General features: G+C 44.7%; 1 long non-coding RNA gene across 1 annotated transcript in view; it reads left to right on the top strand.

The window, feature by feature from the left end:
* Positions 1 to 12,255: 12,255 nt before the first annotated feature.
* LOC308632288 overlaps positions 12,256 to 18,778 on the top strand; it is an 827,867-nt gene continuing 821,344 nt past the window's right edge. The window contains exon 1 of the long non-coding RNA XR_014018490.1: positions 12,256 to 12,306. This is a non-coding gene — a long non-coding RNA (uncharacterized lncRNA). The remainder of the gene's footprint in view (positions 12,307 to 18,778) is intronic.

Consider the following 18,778-nt stretch of genomic DNA (forward strand, 5'->3'; position numbering starts at 1 on the left):
TAAAATATATATGTTTTTGTTACCTGATCTACTGTGATGATTTGAGTGTACTTAATGTAGCAGTGATTCCTAAAGGACACATCCAAACCAACAGGAAGGAATGTTTCATTCTATCAGCAAGAAGTTTGGTTTTTAGGAGTTTGGCAGATGGCAGTATCTGAGTCAGTTTTCCAATGGGGACAATGAAGTATCGGCTATCATGGTACAAACAGAAACAAAGACACACAAACACACTCTAGAGCACACACATATACACACACTAGAGCACACACACACACACAAACACACACTAGAGCACACACACACACAAACACACACTAGAGCACACACATACACAAACACACACTAGAGCACACACACACACAAACACACACTAGAGCACACACATACACAAACACACACTAGAGCACACACACACACACACACTAGAGCACACACATACACAAACACACACTAGAGCACACACACACACACTAGAGCACACACACTCACTGAGAGATACATACACAGATGGAGTTGGTCTCTTCTGAAATACTTTGGAGACGTGGTTCTGATTTCTCCCATTTTGGAGTATTTTCAATTGCATAAGGTGTCCTGCAAATGAATCCCATGTCTGAAGAAGACATGCATGTGTACTTCACATGCCACTTTCCACATAACCAGAAGGTCATGTCATGGAATATTTTTCATGCAGCTGTGTTTTGACTGTGAACCATCCCATGAGGTCAGCTGTGGAATTTTCCACTGGTAGCATCACAATGGGGATCCACTCTTTGGATTTGGGGATATTTCTGATTTGTTTGATTCAGATTGGAATGATATATATATATATATATATATATATATATATATATATATATATATATATATATGCTATTGATCAAAATTCTGCGTTTGATGGTAATGAATGCCATGCATCTAGGAATCTGTAGACTGCAGACAATGAATGGATGCCTACTGTTGCCTGGACTGGTCTGCAAAGTCCTGTAGCATTTGAGCATGTGTGAGGGCTGTACAGGTCTTGCAAAAAGTCCAGGTCAGATGATCCTGCACAAAGCTGAGCTAGTGGTCTCCAAAACAGCATAAGGGCCAAGGAGAAACACACTTCCACACAGAAGTTGGGAAGCTACCTTATGAAGGTAATCATAGGTATGGGATCCTCTTGCTAGGACCCTTTTTCCATTGGGCCAGAACTGTTTTCTGAATGTGCTTGCTGAGAAGAGCTTGGAATTTTCTAACTGAAGCAGTTTGTGCAAGCTGCTTCCACTTGCAGGAACAAAGTGTGTTCTCGTTGAGCACTTTGGGCTGTCCCTGGTTCAACTAGAGTGTGTCAGAAGCACTTGTAATGATTGGCATTCACTGTTTCACATTGAAGCCTCTGTGCCATCTGTCAACCACTGATGGCTGCAAGTGGGGAATGGAAGCCATTTGCCGCAAGCAGTTTCAACTTGCAGGACTAACTTTGTTGTAAGTAGGCACATGGTGTTTTTTTCTGTGTGAGCTAGAAGAAAGAAAAATTGCTCCTTACAGCTGACAGGCATGCTTTCACATTGAAGCCTCTGTGCCATTGATCCAAAACAGTTCACTCATTTGGGTACCTGCACTTCAAGTGTATGTTGTAAGCAAATGTGACAAGTGGATGTCAATGAGACTTTGGAGAACTGATCTTCTCAGCTGGTCCTCTTTCCTCCTGCAAGTTGGTGATCTCTTTCTGGCACACTTTGTGTTTCATGCCTGAACTGTGCTCTGAATGTGCTTGATGAGAACAGTTTAGAAGTGCAGAAGTGAAACTGTTTGTGGAAGCAGCTTCAAGTGGCACAAGCTAACTTGTTCTCAGTGAGCTCATGGGGATTTTTCCCAGGTTGAAGAAGTGTGAATGAGAATGGCTTCTCAGAGCTGGTAGGCATGTTTGCATTTGGCAAACTTTGCCATCTGTCACACAGAGTTCCTTGCATGAAACCTGCATTTCCAGTGTTTTCAGGAAGGTCTGATGAGTGGGTTTCCATGGAATTTTGTGGAATTGTTCTTTTCAGCAGTCCTCATTGCCTTCTCAAAATTGGTGATCCTGGGTGCAAGGACTCTCTTGTCAGCCAACATTGTATTTTGGGCCTGACCTCGGCTCTGAATGTGCTTGTTGAGAGTAGTTTGGGAGTGCAAAAGTAAAGCAGTCTCTCAGCAGCTTCAACATTCAGGAGCTCATTTTGTTCTCAGTGAGCACACTGGGGTTTGTCACTACTTAAACTAGCATGAAGAACCACCGCTTCTCTGAGGTGGCAGTTTCCCTCTGAAGCATCTGTACAATTGGTCAATGCGAGTTCAATGCAGGCAGGCACTTGCATTTCAAGTGAATTCTGTGACAAACAATTGAGCAATGGATTTCAATCCACCTTGGGGAATTGCTCTTCCCAGTGGGCCCACAGTTCTCCTCCAAGTTGCTGAACCTAGGTCCAAGGGCTCTCTTGCTAGCACTCTTTGCATATGGGCTGAAACTGTGCTCTGAGTGTGCTTCCTGAAAATATTTTGGAAGTGCAGCACAGAAGAATTTTGGCAAGCAGCTTCCACATTAGGAAATGACATTTTTCTCACGTGCCCATTGAGCTTTGTACCTGGCTGAAGTAGCCTTAAATCCAATGGCTTCTGAGAGTTAGCAGGCACAGTTTTCATTGGAAACAACTGTGCTCTTGGTCAATGGTAAGTTGGTTGCTGTCACGCACCTGCAGTTTCAATGAGTTTTTAGAAGAAGGAGACCAAGGGAATACAATGAAACCTTGTGCAATTCATTTCCTAATTAATGTTGGTGATGCTAGACCACAGTGGACTTTTGCAATGATACTTTGTCATGATTTTGCAGGAAATGTGTTCTGAATGTGCATCCTGAGATGCATTTGTAGGGGGCAAACAGAAAAATTTTGTGCACAAAGTAGCTTTGTTCTCAGTGAACACGTGGTGGTTTTTCCCTGGTTGAACATGCAGGAAGCAGAACCTCTTGTCAGAGCTGATGGCACCGTTTCACTTGGAACCATCTATGCACTCAGTAAAGCACAGATCATTGCAGACAGGCTCATGCAATTTCAAGATAGTTTTCAGAATCTGCTTGAGGAATGGATTCCAAAGAATCTTTGAGGAATTGATCCACCCAGCAGTCCCATCGCTTCCTATCTGAGCAAGTGCTGCGAGGTACAAGGGCTCTCCAGCTAGCACACTTCGGATATTGAGCCTGCACTGTTCTCTGAATGTGCTCGGTGAGAAGAGTGTGAAGTGCAGAAGAGAAGCAGGGTGTGCAACAGCTTCAATTGCAGGATGTAAAAGTGTTTCTAGAGAGCATATTGGGATTTGGGCCTGGTTGAACTAGTAGGAATTGGAACCCCTTCTCAGAGCCAGCAGTCACGGGCTTTACTTAGAAGTTTCTGTGTCTTGTATAAAGCAGAGTTTGTTGCTCGTGGGTACCTTCATTTCCAGTGAGTTTTCAGGAAAAATTGAGAAAAATATTTCAATGAAACTCTGGGCCATTGATCTTGTCAACCATCCAATGTTCCATGTGAATATTGGTGATGTCCCAAGGGATCTCTGGGTAGCACAATTTGCACTTTGGGTGTAAATGTCGTCTGAACGTGCTGGCTGAGAAAAGCTTGGAAGTGCAGAACAGAAGCATTTTGTGCAGGCCGCTTCCAATTGAAGGAACGGTCTTGTTCTCTGTAAGTACATTGGGTTTTGTTTCTGGTTGAAGCTGCATGAAGTGGAACCGCTTCTCAGAGCCGGCACTCTCAGTTTCTCTCTGAAGCACTGTTCCATTGGAAATTCAGATTCCCTGCATGAAGGCTCCTGCATTTCCAGTTTGTCTTCTGAGTAAGGGGGAACCATTGATTTCAGTGAAACATTGGCAAATGGATTTTCTTCCAAGAGCAGCTTTCCTCTTTAACGTTGGTGATCGGAGCTACAAGGGCTCTCTTATAGGTACACTTTTCCTATTGGGCCTGAAGTGGGTTCTGAATGTGCTTGCTCAGGAGAGCTGAGAAGTTCAGAAGTGAAGTGGGTTCATCCAGCAGCTTCCACTTGTGGCAGTAAAGCGTGTTCCCAGTGAGGAATTTGTGGCTGTCCCTGTTTGAACTAGAGTGCCGCAGAATGACTTGTAATAACGGGCAGACACAGTTTCACTTTGAACCTTTGTGCCATCAGTGAACCTGTTTGTTGCATGTGGGTCCCTGCATGTCCTTTATCACTCAACTCATCCAAGTCCAGCACGGTAGTGGTTCCCGGAATCAAAAAAAAAGAATTGCAAAGTGTCTATTGAACACAAAGCTCCCGCATAGGCAAGGAAGGCTGTGCTTGAGAACTCCTCAGGCCCGCACGGGTGTCTTCAGCTGAGAGTCTGTAGCAGTTCCTCCTGGGGCCTCTTTTCCAGTGATGCTGTCGCCCTGCCCTCGCCAGCTTCCCTCCCTTTCCCATCTTTCCTCTCTCTGGTGCACTCCTCAGATCCCATCCTCCCTTCAATAGGGCCTCATCCAGCCTCTCCATTCTCCACATTGATGTCTCTCAGCAGGGAGGACTCCTCCATGCTTGGATGGCAGGGCTGTGATCATCTGGAAGGTGGAAATAGGAGGCTTCCAGGGGGCTGGTGGTGTGCCTAGCCAGGGTGCTGGTGGCTGCAGTGCTTTTAATCTATGGATCTCAAGGAGCCTTATGCTGCAGATTTGTGTACTTCTGCATCTGTATGCACACAGTTCTTCAAGTGGGGGGGAAAACAGTGTTCTCAAAGTTTGCTTTATATTATACTCAACTGGTAATTTACAAACCTCAGTGTCCCATTTTAGCCCAGAGCCATTCCATCAGCCCAGGGCCAGTGGGTGGTCCAGTGGTCACTACTATGCCCAGCTCCCAGGTGGCTCCAGTGTACAGCTGAATTTGAGAGCCAGTGTACCATAGGATTTATCCTTGAGGTTAGAATTCATTGACTTCCTCTTATGTCATTTCACTGGTTCATTAACTATCTGTGAAATCTTCAAGTTAGACATCTCTGGTCATTTCTACCCCTGATGGCACCTGGTTCAACAGCTTGTTGTTGGGTGGGGTCGGTCATGGGCAGTCCTGGGTCACAGAGAGGGACAGGAAGACCATAATGTGGGATGGTGGTGTAGAGAGTAAGGGGTGGGGCCAGAGCCCACACTGTGGTTCGGGTAGGGAAGGGATCTGAAGAGACTACCTTGAAACCGAGACCTGGCTGCAGATAACCAGGAATCAGGGCCTGGAAATGGAAGCCATGATAGGGCTTCTGGCTAGAAAGGACACATCCTTCTGGGCTGAGTTGGAGGTCCATCGAGGCAGAGGGAAAGAGAGAGGACGCAGGAGAGGGGGATGGTCTAGATCACAGAGCAGCTGCGTCATCATATCATAGAGAGTGAATTTGTTTCTTCCAGTTGTTGGTAAATGCTAATTCATTCACGTGTTACATTCACATCCACCTCGTCCATTGGAAAGGCCGCTCAACCACCACAGGCAGTGATATCTTGGTGGATGTGTGCATTGTAAAAGGAGGTGAGGTTGGCGCTAATAGAGTGTGTGGGCACTCAGGCATTGGCAAGCTTGCTTTGGAGAGTGAATCTTCTAAATGTTATTGGGCTGGCTTTTGAAAGCTCCTGTGGTTTGGCTAGATGTAGAATTCTTCCACACAATTTAGCATGGTGTATATTTTAGAGAGCATGATCACTGAGGGGCAGGTTGCCAGTGTGAAGCCGTGAGCATTAACATCTATCAAGTTTCTCACCTGGGGTTGGCTACCTACAACTGGTGACAGTGTTTTGCTACTGCTGAGCAATACTGAACAAGTCTCTGGGCCAGTAATCCATTGCTGAACTACATCACCAACAAAAAGACACTGAGTGAAGGTGAGGACCAGAAGAGCCCGGGAACCACCTGACAGCAGCCCTGAAGTCCTGAGCTCTGGCACATCATATGCCAACTCAACTGTGTATCAACCTCTTCCTGGGCTCATTAGAACTGTGTGCTTCAACTTTCAGAAGCAAATGCAGAATGATAGAATCTTCTCTGAGGACACTTTTCTAAGTCTTGTTTGCAGCACATCTTCTAAGTCTTATTTGCAGCATGTCTTCACTGGAATGAGTAGTCATTTGGCATTCTGTTGTACTTAAAATTTCATGAGATTCTACCCCTACTTCATAGGTTGTGTGAAAGAGACTTGGCCTGAATGCATTTTACATGCCAAAATATGGCTTGTCTTTTCTCCTAAACCTATCAGGGCAGTCAGAGCAGCCAAGGAGTACTATAAATTCAGGCATAAAATGGCCAGATAGACTGGGATCACTGTACATCTTTCTAGAACCTTCTTTCATGCTCTGGCTTCCCTAAGGTAAAGTGTGGGGACTCTGTGATCCAGATTTGTTAGCAAGTAGTTTTCTTGGCAGGTGATGGTATAAAACTCCAGGTGGGAACAGGAAGTGATTAGGAACTGGAAGACAAGGTGTACCAGCCAGTTGTTGTCACTGAGTGACTAAGCACAGTCTTGCTAAGGAGTGCTGGGGGTCCATGTAGATCATGCTACCAATAGAAGCCCTCCTACAGGGTGAGAGAGCTGGGGGTTCTCCACCCACTCCTGCCAGCCATAGCAGGAAGCTGCTGCTGGCCTGCACTGTAGGCAAATGGGCCATGGTGCTGGGGGCTCTAGGTCAGCTGGGGTGTGAAGAAATGGCATAGTGCGGGACAATGTCATCCAGCTTTAAATCCCCACACTGGGATCTTTAGCAGGGCAAAGTCAGAGACTGTACTCAATGCAGCGTCTACTTCTCAGCATAGTGCCAGGCACACAGCAGACCTTCATCAATACCCGTGGAATGCGCTGGCTCGCCCCAGCCCTGCTCCAGGCCTCTCTCAGCTGGGCTCTCTCTGTTGGTCCTGTCTGTTCTAGTATATTCAGCTCTTGCTTCTTTGTATTTCACTTTCCTGAATTGTGTTCTCTTTCTCCACACTCCTGTGGTCACTCTTTCTCCACACTCCTGTGGTCCCAAATGGCTGTCTGGCGGGGCTGTGGCAGAGAGATCTCATTACTACCAGAGATGGAGTTTTTAAACCAAATAAGACACGTGCTCTGCTGCTTAGGATTGTCTTCAGCATAACGTGAGGTAGAAGGTTTGAAATTAGGATTGTCCCCCAATCTTAAGGCATGTCATCCCTGTGTGCAGACCAGGAAGTTCCCTGGGAAGAAAGGCAGGTGTGGGTTTGGAATCAGAGACCAGCATGAGAAGAACACTTTCACTGCTTACTAGACAATGACCTTGGGAATGTTCTGTAACCTCTCGTGGCCTCAGTGTTTGCATATCTGAAATGGGGATAATTGTATGCCTGTCTTCAGGAGGTGGGTAGAGAGAATCCTAGAAGTAGAGGAAGAAAACACACAGCATCTGTGAAGCATTCCGTCCCCATCTTTAGTCTTTCCATGATTTTCTAAGCATGTGTTGATTGACTGTTGGTTACAGCATGCCTGTAGATCTACCTGAGGTCCTGTCTAATCCACATGGATGGAGAAGCTCACTTTTGCCCCGTTGCCACATTTGCAAGGATACCTTCTAATAGAATCGGATCTAGGAAGCTGGGGTCCCTTTGGAGAACATACAGGATCCACAGCAAAGTTCAAGCCCCTGAGACAGAGGGCTTCTGCTGGTGTCCTCATGTCCTCGTGGGCACTGCAATGCCTTTCTCCACCGATGTTCATTGAGAGCCTGGTCCAGGCCAGGCAGGGCTCCCTGCTGAGGATGTGGCAGGGAATGAAGCACCTGCCTGGCTGGCTTGTAGGGGACTCAACAATCGGGAGCAAGACAGGCCAGTGATGAAGACAAGACCAGTTAGTTGACTTGTCTGAAGGTCTTGGAGCCAAGCACTCTTCTAAGCACCTTATCATAAAAGCTTCCTCATCCCTCAATAGTTGCAGGAGGAACAGTGCTTTGGTTGTCCCCATTTTCCATAGGTGACAACTGAGGCACTGAAAGATCAGGTCACTTGGCCAAGGTCATGGAGATAGCACAGGGGGAAGTGTGGCTACAAACCCTCCCAGGTGGCTCCAGCTTTGGGCTCTTTATCCCCCACGGCCTGCAACCTCTTGGTCATGCTGTGGCCCCTGTGACTTGTCTGTCACCAAATAGTGGTTCACTGCAGGGCCTTTCCCGAGTCCTCTTCCACCTCAGAGTGCCTGTGTCTCACAGAGAGTTAACCAGTTTCCTGGGCCCCACTGGAGTTCCTGGTTTTGCCAATCTGGGGTGGGGTCTGAGAATGTGTGTTTGTAACAAGGTCCCAGATGACCCTGAAGGTGATGGGTCTCAACACAGGTGACTGTCCCCCTCCCCTGGGGTCATTTGACAATGCCTGGAGACCTTTTGAGTTATCACAAGTCAGGGGTGCTGGTGCAAAACTCAGGTAGAGGCCCTGGGTGCTGCTGAATGTCTATACTGCATGGGGAAGACCTCTACAGACTAAGAAGGATATGGCCTGATGGGCCAGGGGCGCCAAGGTGAGGAACCCAGTGTGGAGTACAAGCACATGAACTTGGGTGTGTGCAGGTATGGCCTCGGGGCTTGTTTCAAACGTGGCTTCTTTCAGTGCAAAACTCCAGCACCTCTGAGTGGCAGCGTTTCTGACAAGCTCTGAGCAGGGATGTTGGTGCTGCAGACCAAGCGACCCCACTTTGAGTAGCCAAAGTGACATGGAGTTCTTAGGACACCATGAACTCCTCAGAAACGCAAAGTGGACATCTCCTGCATTGGTTCAGAAGGAAAGAAACTCTGAGTTGGAATAATCCTCTTTGGACTCACCTAGTTGCATGTTTGCCCCTAAAGCAGCGCTGAGACAGCGGGGCCAGGTGGGGAAGAAAGCTCCACTCCTCTCCTAGCCGCAGGCAGAGGCCTGCTGAAAATGAGGAGGGAGCAGAGGTGGGTGAGAACTACCTTACTTCAGTCCCCAAGCATCCAGTCAAGTCAATTGTCACCTGGAGTGGTGGCTTCTTTTCCAGGGCCCGCGCTAGCATTGGGGTTTGCATCTGCCTGACTTTCAGTTCTGTGAATGGAAGGTGGGAACTGGCTGCTTGAGACATGGTTGCTCTCTTGGGAGAGGGTATGGGAGAAATGACAGGACGCCCAGCCCTCCAGAGCCCGCACCCCTGCCCCTGTGATAAATGGCAGCATTAACAAGGTTTGCTTGAGAGGGTTTCCACAGATTTGTGACTTCCCATGTCTGCCAGCAGATGTCACTATGGCTGGCAGAACAGAAGGCCTTTCAAGAGTGAGCTGAGGTGCGGGGGAGCAGAGGGGGAAAAATGGCATCAAATAGAAGGCAGAAGCCATAACTACCCTTGGCCTAGCGGGCTATGGTCCATACTATCATTTTAGGAATGGGGGACATTCTCCAATAAACCCACTATCAGGTTTTGTCATTGAGGTCCAGCTTCTGAGATTTAGGCAGGAAACTCTCCAATGAAACACAAAGTTCCTGGCTTCTCTCAACTGAGAAAGTCTCCAGGTTTTGGCTCCTGGCCTATATGTATCATGAAACATTTTCTTGAAGGAAACAAACACTTTGCACTGAATAAACATATATTTGATGTACCTTACCCAGAGTTTTAAAAATTGATTCATTTTACAAATTCAGCAGCGTATTCTGAAATTCCTTTGTATATATATAATTTTACCCATTTTCACAATTATTTGATAGGTGTCATGAATGTTTTAATTGTTAGAATTTGTGTGTGTGTGTGTGTATGAGGTTTGGAAACAGGGCATAAATTTGGCCTTCTTCATGGGCCATGTTAGTATACACAACTGCTTACACATGCTTAGCAGTAATTATAAGTCACATTTCCTTCCTTTAATCTTTCCCTGAAGATGTGCCTTTCATGTGTAAAGACAAGTGTTTTCAAAGTTGACTCTCTGGACAGATCTTTGTGCTCAGGTGTCAGTGTTCCAAACTGTGCCAGAAAACACCAAATCTGATTTCACAGGCTGGGCTGTCCTTAGCTCTGGCCTCCAAATTCATTCCCCTTCCTGGCTGTGCAACCCATGAGACTTGCCAGAAAGGAAGAGCCATGGAAGACTTTAAGGAGGACAGCCACAGGATCCTCTTTGCTCCTAGCCTCTTGAGACAATAATAAAAAATATAGCATCAAGCAAACACATGGTCTAGAACCTTCTTCTGTAAATAATTAGTATTTACCATATTGATATGTGTGCCGTGGTCCAAATTTTATTTCATTGAGAGAGAGAGAGAGAGAGAGAGAGAGAGAGAGAGAGAGAGAGAGATAGTTTGATTCTGAAGAATCAAAGCCAGAGAACAGAGATAATTCTATTAGCTGCATCTGGACAGCCCTTGGCCTCCTTTCCTAGCAGGGAAGGACCTGAAGTCAATGGCAGAGCTTGTTCGTGGTGTAGCCAAGTGTCTCTGCAGTATTTTCAATGCTAGAGCATCTGTTCTGAGAATTTTAGTATAGCACCTAATTTTTTTATCTTTTCAGCAACTTGCAAATGTGTGTGTTGAATAAGGGGTATCCATCAGAGGAGAAAATCCATTGTTTTGGAGAAGCGGAATGTCTAAAGTCTTGTTAGATGAGTGGAATGAGGTCACTTAAGACTTCAAGGAGAGACACCAAAAGCAGGGGTGAGGGTGGATATACAACAGACCTCAGAGATGTTCTTTCCATCTCAGGAGGTAGCAGGACATTGGAGCAATGCCTGTGCATCCACTGCTCAGTTCCATCTTGGGGGCAGACCCAGCACTGCAAGCTGATGAGGGACAGGACATAGGAAAGCCATCTTACTGCAGATGACACAACTGAGCATCTGGGTCATCCCAGAGGATGGGGGGAGGCAGATGCAAGCCAGGCTTGGAGGAACCCATGGAGTACCATCAGGTGACCAACAGCCAGTTCAAAACTCTATTGTTCCTTAGAAAACTTGGAATGGAACCACCATTTGGCCCAGCTACCCCACTCCTCGGTCTATACACAAAGGACTTAATATCAGCATACTGTAGTACACAGCCACACCAATGTTTATAGCAACTCAATTCACAATAGCTAAACTGTGGAAGCAACCTAGATGTTATGCTGTGGATACAAAAAAATTGTCCTATATAAACACAATGCACTACTACTCAGCATTCAAAGAAAATATAATGATAGCATTTGCAGGTAAATGGATGGAGTTGGAGACTATCATGCTAAGTGAAGTAAGCCAATCCCATAAACCCAGAGGCTGAATGTTCTCTGTAAGAACTGGAAGCTGATCCCAAATGGGGGGAATGTGAGAAATGGAGAAATTTTGACCTAATGGGAGGGAGGGGAGGGGAGGACGTATGGGGCAGGATAGATGGTGGAATGAGATGGACCTTATTCCCCCAGGTACATGGATGAGTAACATAGGGTGCAATGCTGCATCGTGTCCAATTAGGTAAATGAAAAGGTTTTTTTTGCAGTAGTGTACAATGAATCCAAATGCATTCTGCTGACACATATACTGAATTTAAAAAATCAATTTACCAAAAACCCCTATGGTAAGAGAGCTTCCAGTCCTGGAGCCCAAAGAGTACCAGGGGCCTCTGGGATGAGAGACAGAAGCAAGACAGAAGGACACGTGCCTGTGACCTTACTCATGGGGAAGGGAATACAGTCACATATTAGAGGTAGAAAAATGGTTGTGAGCGATATTTTCCTAATGACTATTAAGGCAGATGGCGATTGGTTGTTGGTGTCCTGACCCACAGCAGTCATTTTACAAGCAATGCCCATCTAGCGCTCTGTGTGGGCCTTGCTCTGGGCCTCCACTCTCCCTGCCTGGCCTATGTCACAGAGTCCCCTTGCAAGCAAGAGGAGTGGCAGGGCCTTTTCAGGGGCTCTGTCCTCCTGGGCAGCAGTCCCATCCCCCTGGCTGAGGAGCATTTCGCATGGGAAAGCCCAGCATCCAGGGCCGCGTCCACAGGGTCCCACAGTTACAAGGGGCAGCCGCAGGCCTCCCCCAGGAAGTCGGGGACAGGTGAGGAGGCTAGTCAGTTGCTGTCTCCCGTTGGCTCAGCAGCCTATCTGACAGCCAGGCAGTGGGGGCGCCAAGAGCCCCGCCGCAGCTCGCAGAGTGGGTCGCAGAAGTGCGGCGGGGCTGTCGCCAGGGAGACGGGGGCGGGGCCTACGCCAGGGAGACGGGGGCGGGGCCTACGCCAGGGCGGGAACTTGGAGCCGGGTCGCGGGGAGCTTGGAGGAGGAGAGGGAGACTGTGGTTCCCGGGTGGCGGGTCCGGCTCGCGGGGTCCGTGACAGGAGGAGGTGAGCCGCCGGGAGCGGCCCGGTCTAGATGCCCACACGAGCGGGGACCCGGGAGGACTCTGTCGCCGCCCTGGAGCCTCGGTCCTGGCTGCCTGTCCCCTGGAGCCGCCGGGGCGGTCCCCACAGCGCCCAGCGCGGACCCCGCGGTCCCGGTTCTCACCTGAGGGCTCTCCTCACGGAGCTGGGGTCACAGTGGGTGGGTTTTGATTTGCAGGGTCCTGTTCAGGATACGGTGGCCTCAGCAGTGTGGCTTGCGCCGTGGACCTCAGAGGAGAAGAGGTGGCCTGACCCGCAGGCCCCTGGAGAGTGGGAAGGTGATGGAGGAGCCCAGTGTGACCTGGGGAGCAGGAGGCGGTTTAGAAGACAGACCGCCCAGGTGTGTCAGGTCTCACTGACTCTGTGTCTGGTTCTCCTGTTTCCTTCTGTGTAGGTGACCCATCATTTTAAACCGTGTTCCTAGGTCACTTTTTGCTGTATGTGTGGTTCTGGGGATTGAACCCAGGGCCTGAGCCTGTTAGGCAAGTGACCTACCTGAGCTCCACCCTCAGAGACCCCTGTAAACAACTGGTCAGCCCTCATGAACTTACAGAGGTAAATGTCAACCGAGCCTTCATAGGCAGTGGCCACAGGATTGAAACAGGGCTTGGGAGAGACAGTCAGGACCCACCCATTGCAGTGGTCGCCCGGCAAAGGGAACGAAATGTCACCATTTGCATGGGATACCACCATGGCAGAGAACTGACTTCACCAGAACGCGGTGGAGGAGAGAACTTCATTGAAACCAGCAGCGAAAGATGTGTAATTCCCTAGCCGTCTCTCTCAACGCAGAGGGGAAACCTTAAGGGCCCCTCCCAACTCTCCCATAAGGGCCCCTCCCAGCTCTCCTGTGAGCGCAATCACCAGACCGAGGGAATGAGGAGTGGCGCGGGACTCAAGATGCGCAACTCCCGGCTACCGCTCCCACCAGTGCTGACAACTGAGGTCTCTTGCACCAGCTACCGGGTGCGTGGGTACTGGAGGGCAAGCAAATTCGCTGGGGGTTCTCCGCCCCAAGCTCTACAAACTTAGGGTCTGAGGGAATGGCAAACAGGGAGAGTGTGCCCAGACGTTCATGAAAACAGGGCTCCCAGGAGCAGCAGACCTGGCGTGTAGCCAGTATTGTGGTGAGCGGCACCAGTGAGAGGGGCCTGGCTAGAGGAAAAGTGGGGAAGTGACTAGACACAAGAGAAGGCCCTAGACACTCAGGATTAGAGACCCTCCCAGTCTGGGAGGAAGAGCTGCTGCACAGTGATTGGTTCCGCCTATTGAGAGGAGAAGCTTGGCCCAGAGGGCACAGCTCCACCTACTGGAAGAGAATTTAATCAAACTCTAAGACTGCATTTATTAATTTTTTAAAAATTTTTTTAAAATTTTTTAAAATTTAATTTAATTTTTTTATTTTAATTTTCATTTTTTATTGCTATTATTTTTTAAAACTTTTTTTCTCATTTTTTATTTTCTATTTTTTTCTTTTGTCTTTTCATTTCATTTCAAATTTCTTATTCCCCCTTCCTTGAATTCTACCTGCTTACTCTCATTCTCTTTAGTGACTTCTTCCCTTCCCTTCTAATACCTTTCCTCCCAAGCATCAAATAAATTTATAGGAGTAAACAGTAACTCAGCAGTCAAACAGAACAAAAAGTAACATGAGCAGCATGAAAAAGCAAGGAAGAAAAGGAGTACAAACAATGCAGGACAGCCTAAATATTCAGGAGGACGTAGAGTCATCAGAAAAATGGTCATATAAAGAACTCAAGGAATACCTTAGACAGATGGAATGGAACCTTAAAGAGGATATGAGACAGCAAATTCAAACAGTGAAAGAACACATTGAAAATGAATAGAGATTATTAAAAATATTAAAATAGGGATTAGTAAAATAGAGATTATTAAAAATATCAAACAATAATTCTAGAAATGAAGGAAATTATAAACCAAATTAAAAATTCAAATGAGAGTATCACCAACAGATTGGAGCAAGTAGAAGCCAGAACGTCAGATAATGAAGACAAAATATATCATCTTGAAAAGAGTCTAGCCAACTCAGAAAGGCTGGTAAAAAATCACGAGAAAAACATCCAAGAGATATGGGATAACATAAAAAAAAAATTTAAGAGTCATCAGGATAGAGGAAGGTATAGAGTTCAAACCAAGGGAATGAGTAACCTCCTGAATGAAATAATTACAGAAAACTTTCCAGAAATAAAAAAGGAAATGGATATACAAATTGTAGATGCATACAGGACACCGAGCGTACAAAATCACAGTAGACCAAAGCCAAGACACATTGTTATGAAGATATCCAACATACAGAACAAAGAGAAAATATTAAAAGCTACAAGAGAAAGGAGGCAGATTACATTCAGGGGTAAACCAATAAGGTTAACAACGAATTTTTCATCACAGACGCTGAAAGGTAGAAGATCCAGGAACAACGTATTTCAAACACTGAAAGACAATGGATGCCAACCAAGAATTCTGTATCCAGCAAAATTAAGCTTCAGGTATGACAACGAAATAAAAATCTTTCATGATAAACAAAAGCTAAAAGAATTTGCAGCCAGAATACCAGCATTGCAAAGCGTCTTGAGCAAAACACGACACGAGGAAGAAATGAAAAACAATAACCAAAACCATCAGTGGGAAGTCCCTCTGTAAAGACAGAGGGCGAGGGGAAAGCTAATCATGGAGAAACAAACTAAAATAAAATAAAAAAAGATAAATAATCAAACATGGCTGGAAGTACAATCCATATATCAATAGTAACTCTAAACATTAATCGCTTAAACTCTTCAATAAAGCAACATAGGCTGGTATCATGGATTAAAAAAACAAATCCAACAATATGCTGCCTCCAGGAGAGACATCTGATTGGAAAAGACATACTCAGGCTGAAGGTGAAAGGTTGGGAAAAAATATACCACGCACACGGTCCTTGTAAGCAAGCAGGGGTGGCCATTCTCATATCGAATAAAATCGACTTCAAGACTAAGTTAATCAAAAGGGATAAGGAAGGACATAATATACTATTAAAAGGAACCATTCACCAACAAGACATAACAATTATCAATATTTATGCAACAAATAATGGCGCTGCGACGTTCATAAAACAAATTCTCCTCAAGTTCAAGAATCAAATAGACCACAACACAATAATTATGGGTGACTTCAACACACCTCTCTCACCATTGGACAGATCCTCCAAACAAAAGTTGAATAAAGAAACTATAGAACTCAATATCACAATCAATAACCTAGACTTAACTGACATATATAGAATATATCAACCATCATCAAGTGGATATACTTTTTTCTCAGCAGCACATGGATCCTTCTCAAACTAGACCATATATTATGCCATAGGGCAACCCTCAGTAAATATAAAGGAGTGGAGATAATATCATGCATTTTATCTGATCATAATGGAATGAAACTTGAAATCAATGATAAAAGAAGGAAGGAAAAATCCTACATCACATGGAAAATGAACAATATGTTACTGAATGATCAATGGGTTATAGAAGACATAAAGGAGAAAATCAAAAAATTCTTAGAGATAAATGAAAATACAGACACAACATATCAGAATCTATGGGACACAATGAAAGCAGTTTTAAGAGGGAAATTCATTGCCTAGAGGTCATTCCTCAAAAAAAGGAAAAACCAACAAATAAATGAGCTCACACTTCATCTCAAAGCCCTAGAAAAGGAAGAGCAAAACAACAGCAAATGTAGCAGAAGGCAAGAAATAATTAAAATCCGAGTGGAAATCAACGAAATTGAAACAAAAGAAACTATTGAAAAAATTAACAAAACTAAAAGTTGGTTCTTCGAAAAAATAAATAAGATTGACAGACCCTTAGCCATGCTAACGAAGACAAGAAGAGAGAGAACTCAAATTACTAACATACGGGATGAAAAAGGCAATATCACAACAGATGCTACAGAAATACAGAAGACAATTAGAAATTATTTTGAAAACCTATATTCCAATAAAATAGAAGATAGTGAAGACATCGACAAATTTCTTAAGTCATATAATTTGCCCAGACTGAGTCAGGAGGATACACACAATTTGAACAGACCAATATCAATCGATGAAATAGAAGAAGCCATTGAAAGACTACCAACCAAGAAAAGCCCAGGACCGGATGGGTATACAGCGGAGTTTTACAAAACCTTTAAAGAAGAATTAATACCAATACTTTTCAAGTTATTTCAGGAAATAGAAAAAGAGGGAGCTCTGCCAAATTCATTCTATGAGGCCAACATCACCCTGATTCCGAAACCAGACAAAGACACCTCAAAGAAAACTACAGACCAATATCTCTGATGAACCTAGATGCAAAAATCCTCAATAAAATTCTGGCAAATCGGATACAAAGGCACATCAAAAAAATTGTGCACCGCGATCAAGTAGGATTCATCCCTGGGATGCAAGGATGGTTCAATATACGGAAATCAATAAATGTTATTCACCACATCAATAGACTTAAAGATAAGAACCATATGATTATCTCAATAGACGCAGAAAAAGCATTCGACAAAGTACAGCATCACTTTATGTTCAAAACGTTAGAAAAACTAGGGATAACAGGAACTTACCTCGATATTGTAAAAGCCATCTATGCTAAGCCTCAGTCTAGCATCATTCTGAATGGAGAAAAATTGAAGGCATTCCCTCTAAAATCTGGAACAAGACAAGGATGCTCTCTATCACCACTTCTATTCAATATAGTTCTCGAAATAGTGGCCAGAGCAATTATACAGACAAAAGAAATTAAAGGCATTAAGATAGGAAAAGAAGAACTTAAATTATCACTATTTGCGGATGATATGATCCTATACCTAGAAGACACAAAAGGGTCTACAAAGAAACTACTGGAGCTAATAAATGAATTCAGCAAAGTGGCAGGATATAAAATCAACACGCATAAATCAAAGGCATTCCTGTATATCAGCGACAAATCTTCTGAACTGGAAATGAGGAAAACCACCCCATTCACAATATCTTAAAAAAAATAAAATACTTGGGAATCAACCTAACAAAAGAGGTGAAAGATTCATACAATGAAAACTACAGAACCCTAAAGAGAGAAATAGAAGAAGATCTTAGAAGATGGAAAAATATACCCTGTTCATGGATAGGCAGAACTAACATCATCAAAATGGTGATATTACCAAAAGTTCTCTATAGGTTCAATGCAATGCCAATCAAAATCCCAACGGCATTTCTTGTAGAAATAGATAAAGCAATCATGAAATTCCTATGGAAAATAAAAGACCCAGAATAGCAAAATCAATTCTAAGCAGGAAGTGTGAATCAGGCATATAGCGATACCAGATTTCAAACTATATTACAGAGCAATAGTAATAAAAACAGCATGGTACTGGTCCCAAAACAGGCGGGTGGACCAATGGTACAGAATAGAGGACACAGAGACTAATCCACAAAGTTAGAACTATCTTATATTTGATAAAGGGGCTAAAAGCATGCAATGGAGGAAGGATAGCATCTTCAACAAATGGTGCTGGGAAAATTGGAAATCCATATGCAACAAAATGAAACTGAATCCCTTTCTCTCGCCATGCACAAAAGTTAACTCAAAATGGATCAAGGAGCTTGATATCAAATCAGAGACTCTGCGTCTGATAGAAGAAAAAGTTGGCTCTGATCTACAGATTGTGGGGTCAGCTCCAAATTCCTTAATAGGACACCCATAGCACAAGAATTAATAACAAGAATCAACAAATGGGACTTACTTAAACTAAAAAGTTTTTTCTCAGCAAGAGAAACAATAAGGTAAATAGGGAGCCTACATCATGGGAACAAATTTTTACTCCTCACACTTCCCAGAGCCCTAATATCTAGAGTATACAAAGAACTCAAAAAATTAGACAATAAGATAACAAATAACCCAATCAACAAATGGGCCAAGGACCTGAACAGACACTTCTCAGAGGAGGATATACAATCAATCAACAAGTACATGAAAAAATGCTCACCATCTCTAGCAGTCAGAGAAATGCAAATCAAAATCACCCTAAGATACCATCTCACTCCAGTAAGATTGGCAGCCATTATGAATTCAAACAACAACAAGTGCTGGCGAGGATGTGGGGAAAAAGGTACTCTTGTACATTGCTGATGGGACTGCAAATTGGTGCGGCCAATTTGGAAAGCAGTATGGAGATTCCTGGGAAAGCTAGGAATGGAACCACCATTTGACCCAGCTATTGCCCTTCTTGGACTATTCCCTGAAGACCTTAAAAGAGCGTACTACAGGGATACTACCACATCGATGTTCATAGCAGCACAATTCACAATAGCTAGACTGTGGAACCAACCCAGATGCCCTTCAATAGATGAATGGATAAAAAAAATGTGGCATTTATACACCATGGAGTATTACACAGCACTAAAAAATGACAA

Source organism: Spermophilus citellus (genome assembly GCF_964194105.1).
Source record: "Spermophilus citellus genome assembly, chromosome: 13".
Lineage (NCBI taxonomy): Eukaryota > Metazoa > Chordata > Mammalia > Rodentia > Sciuridae > Spermophilus > Spermophilus citellus.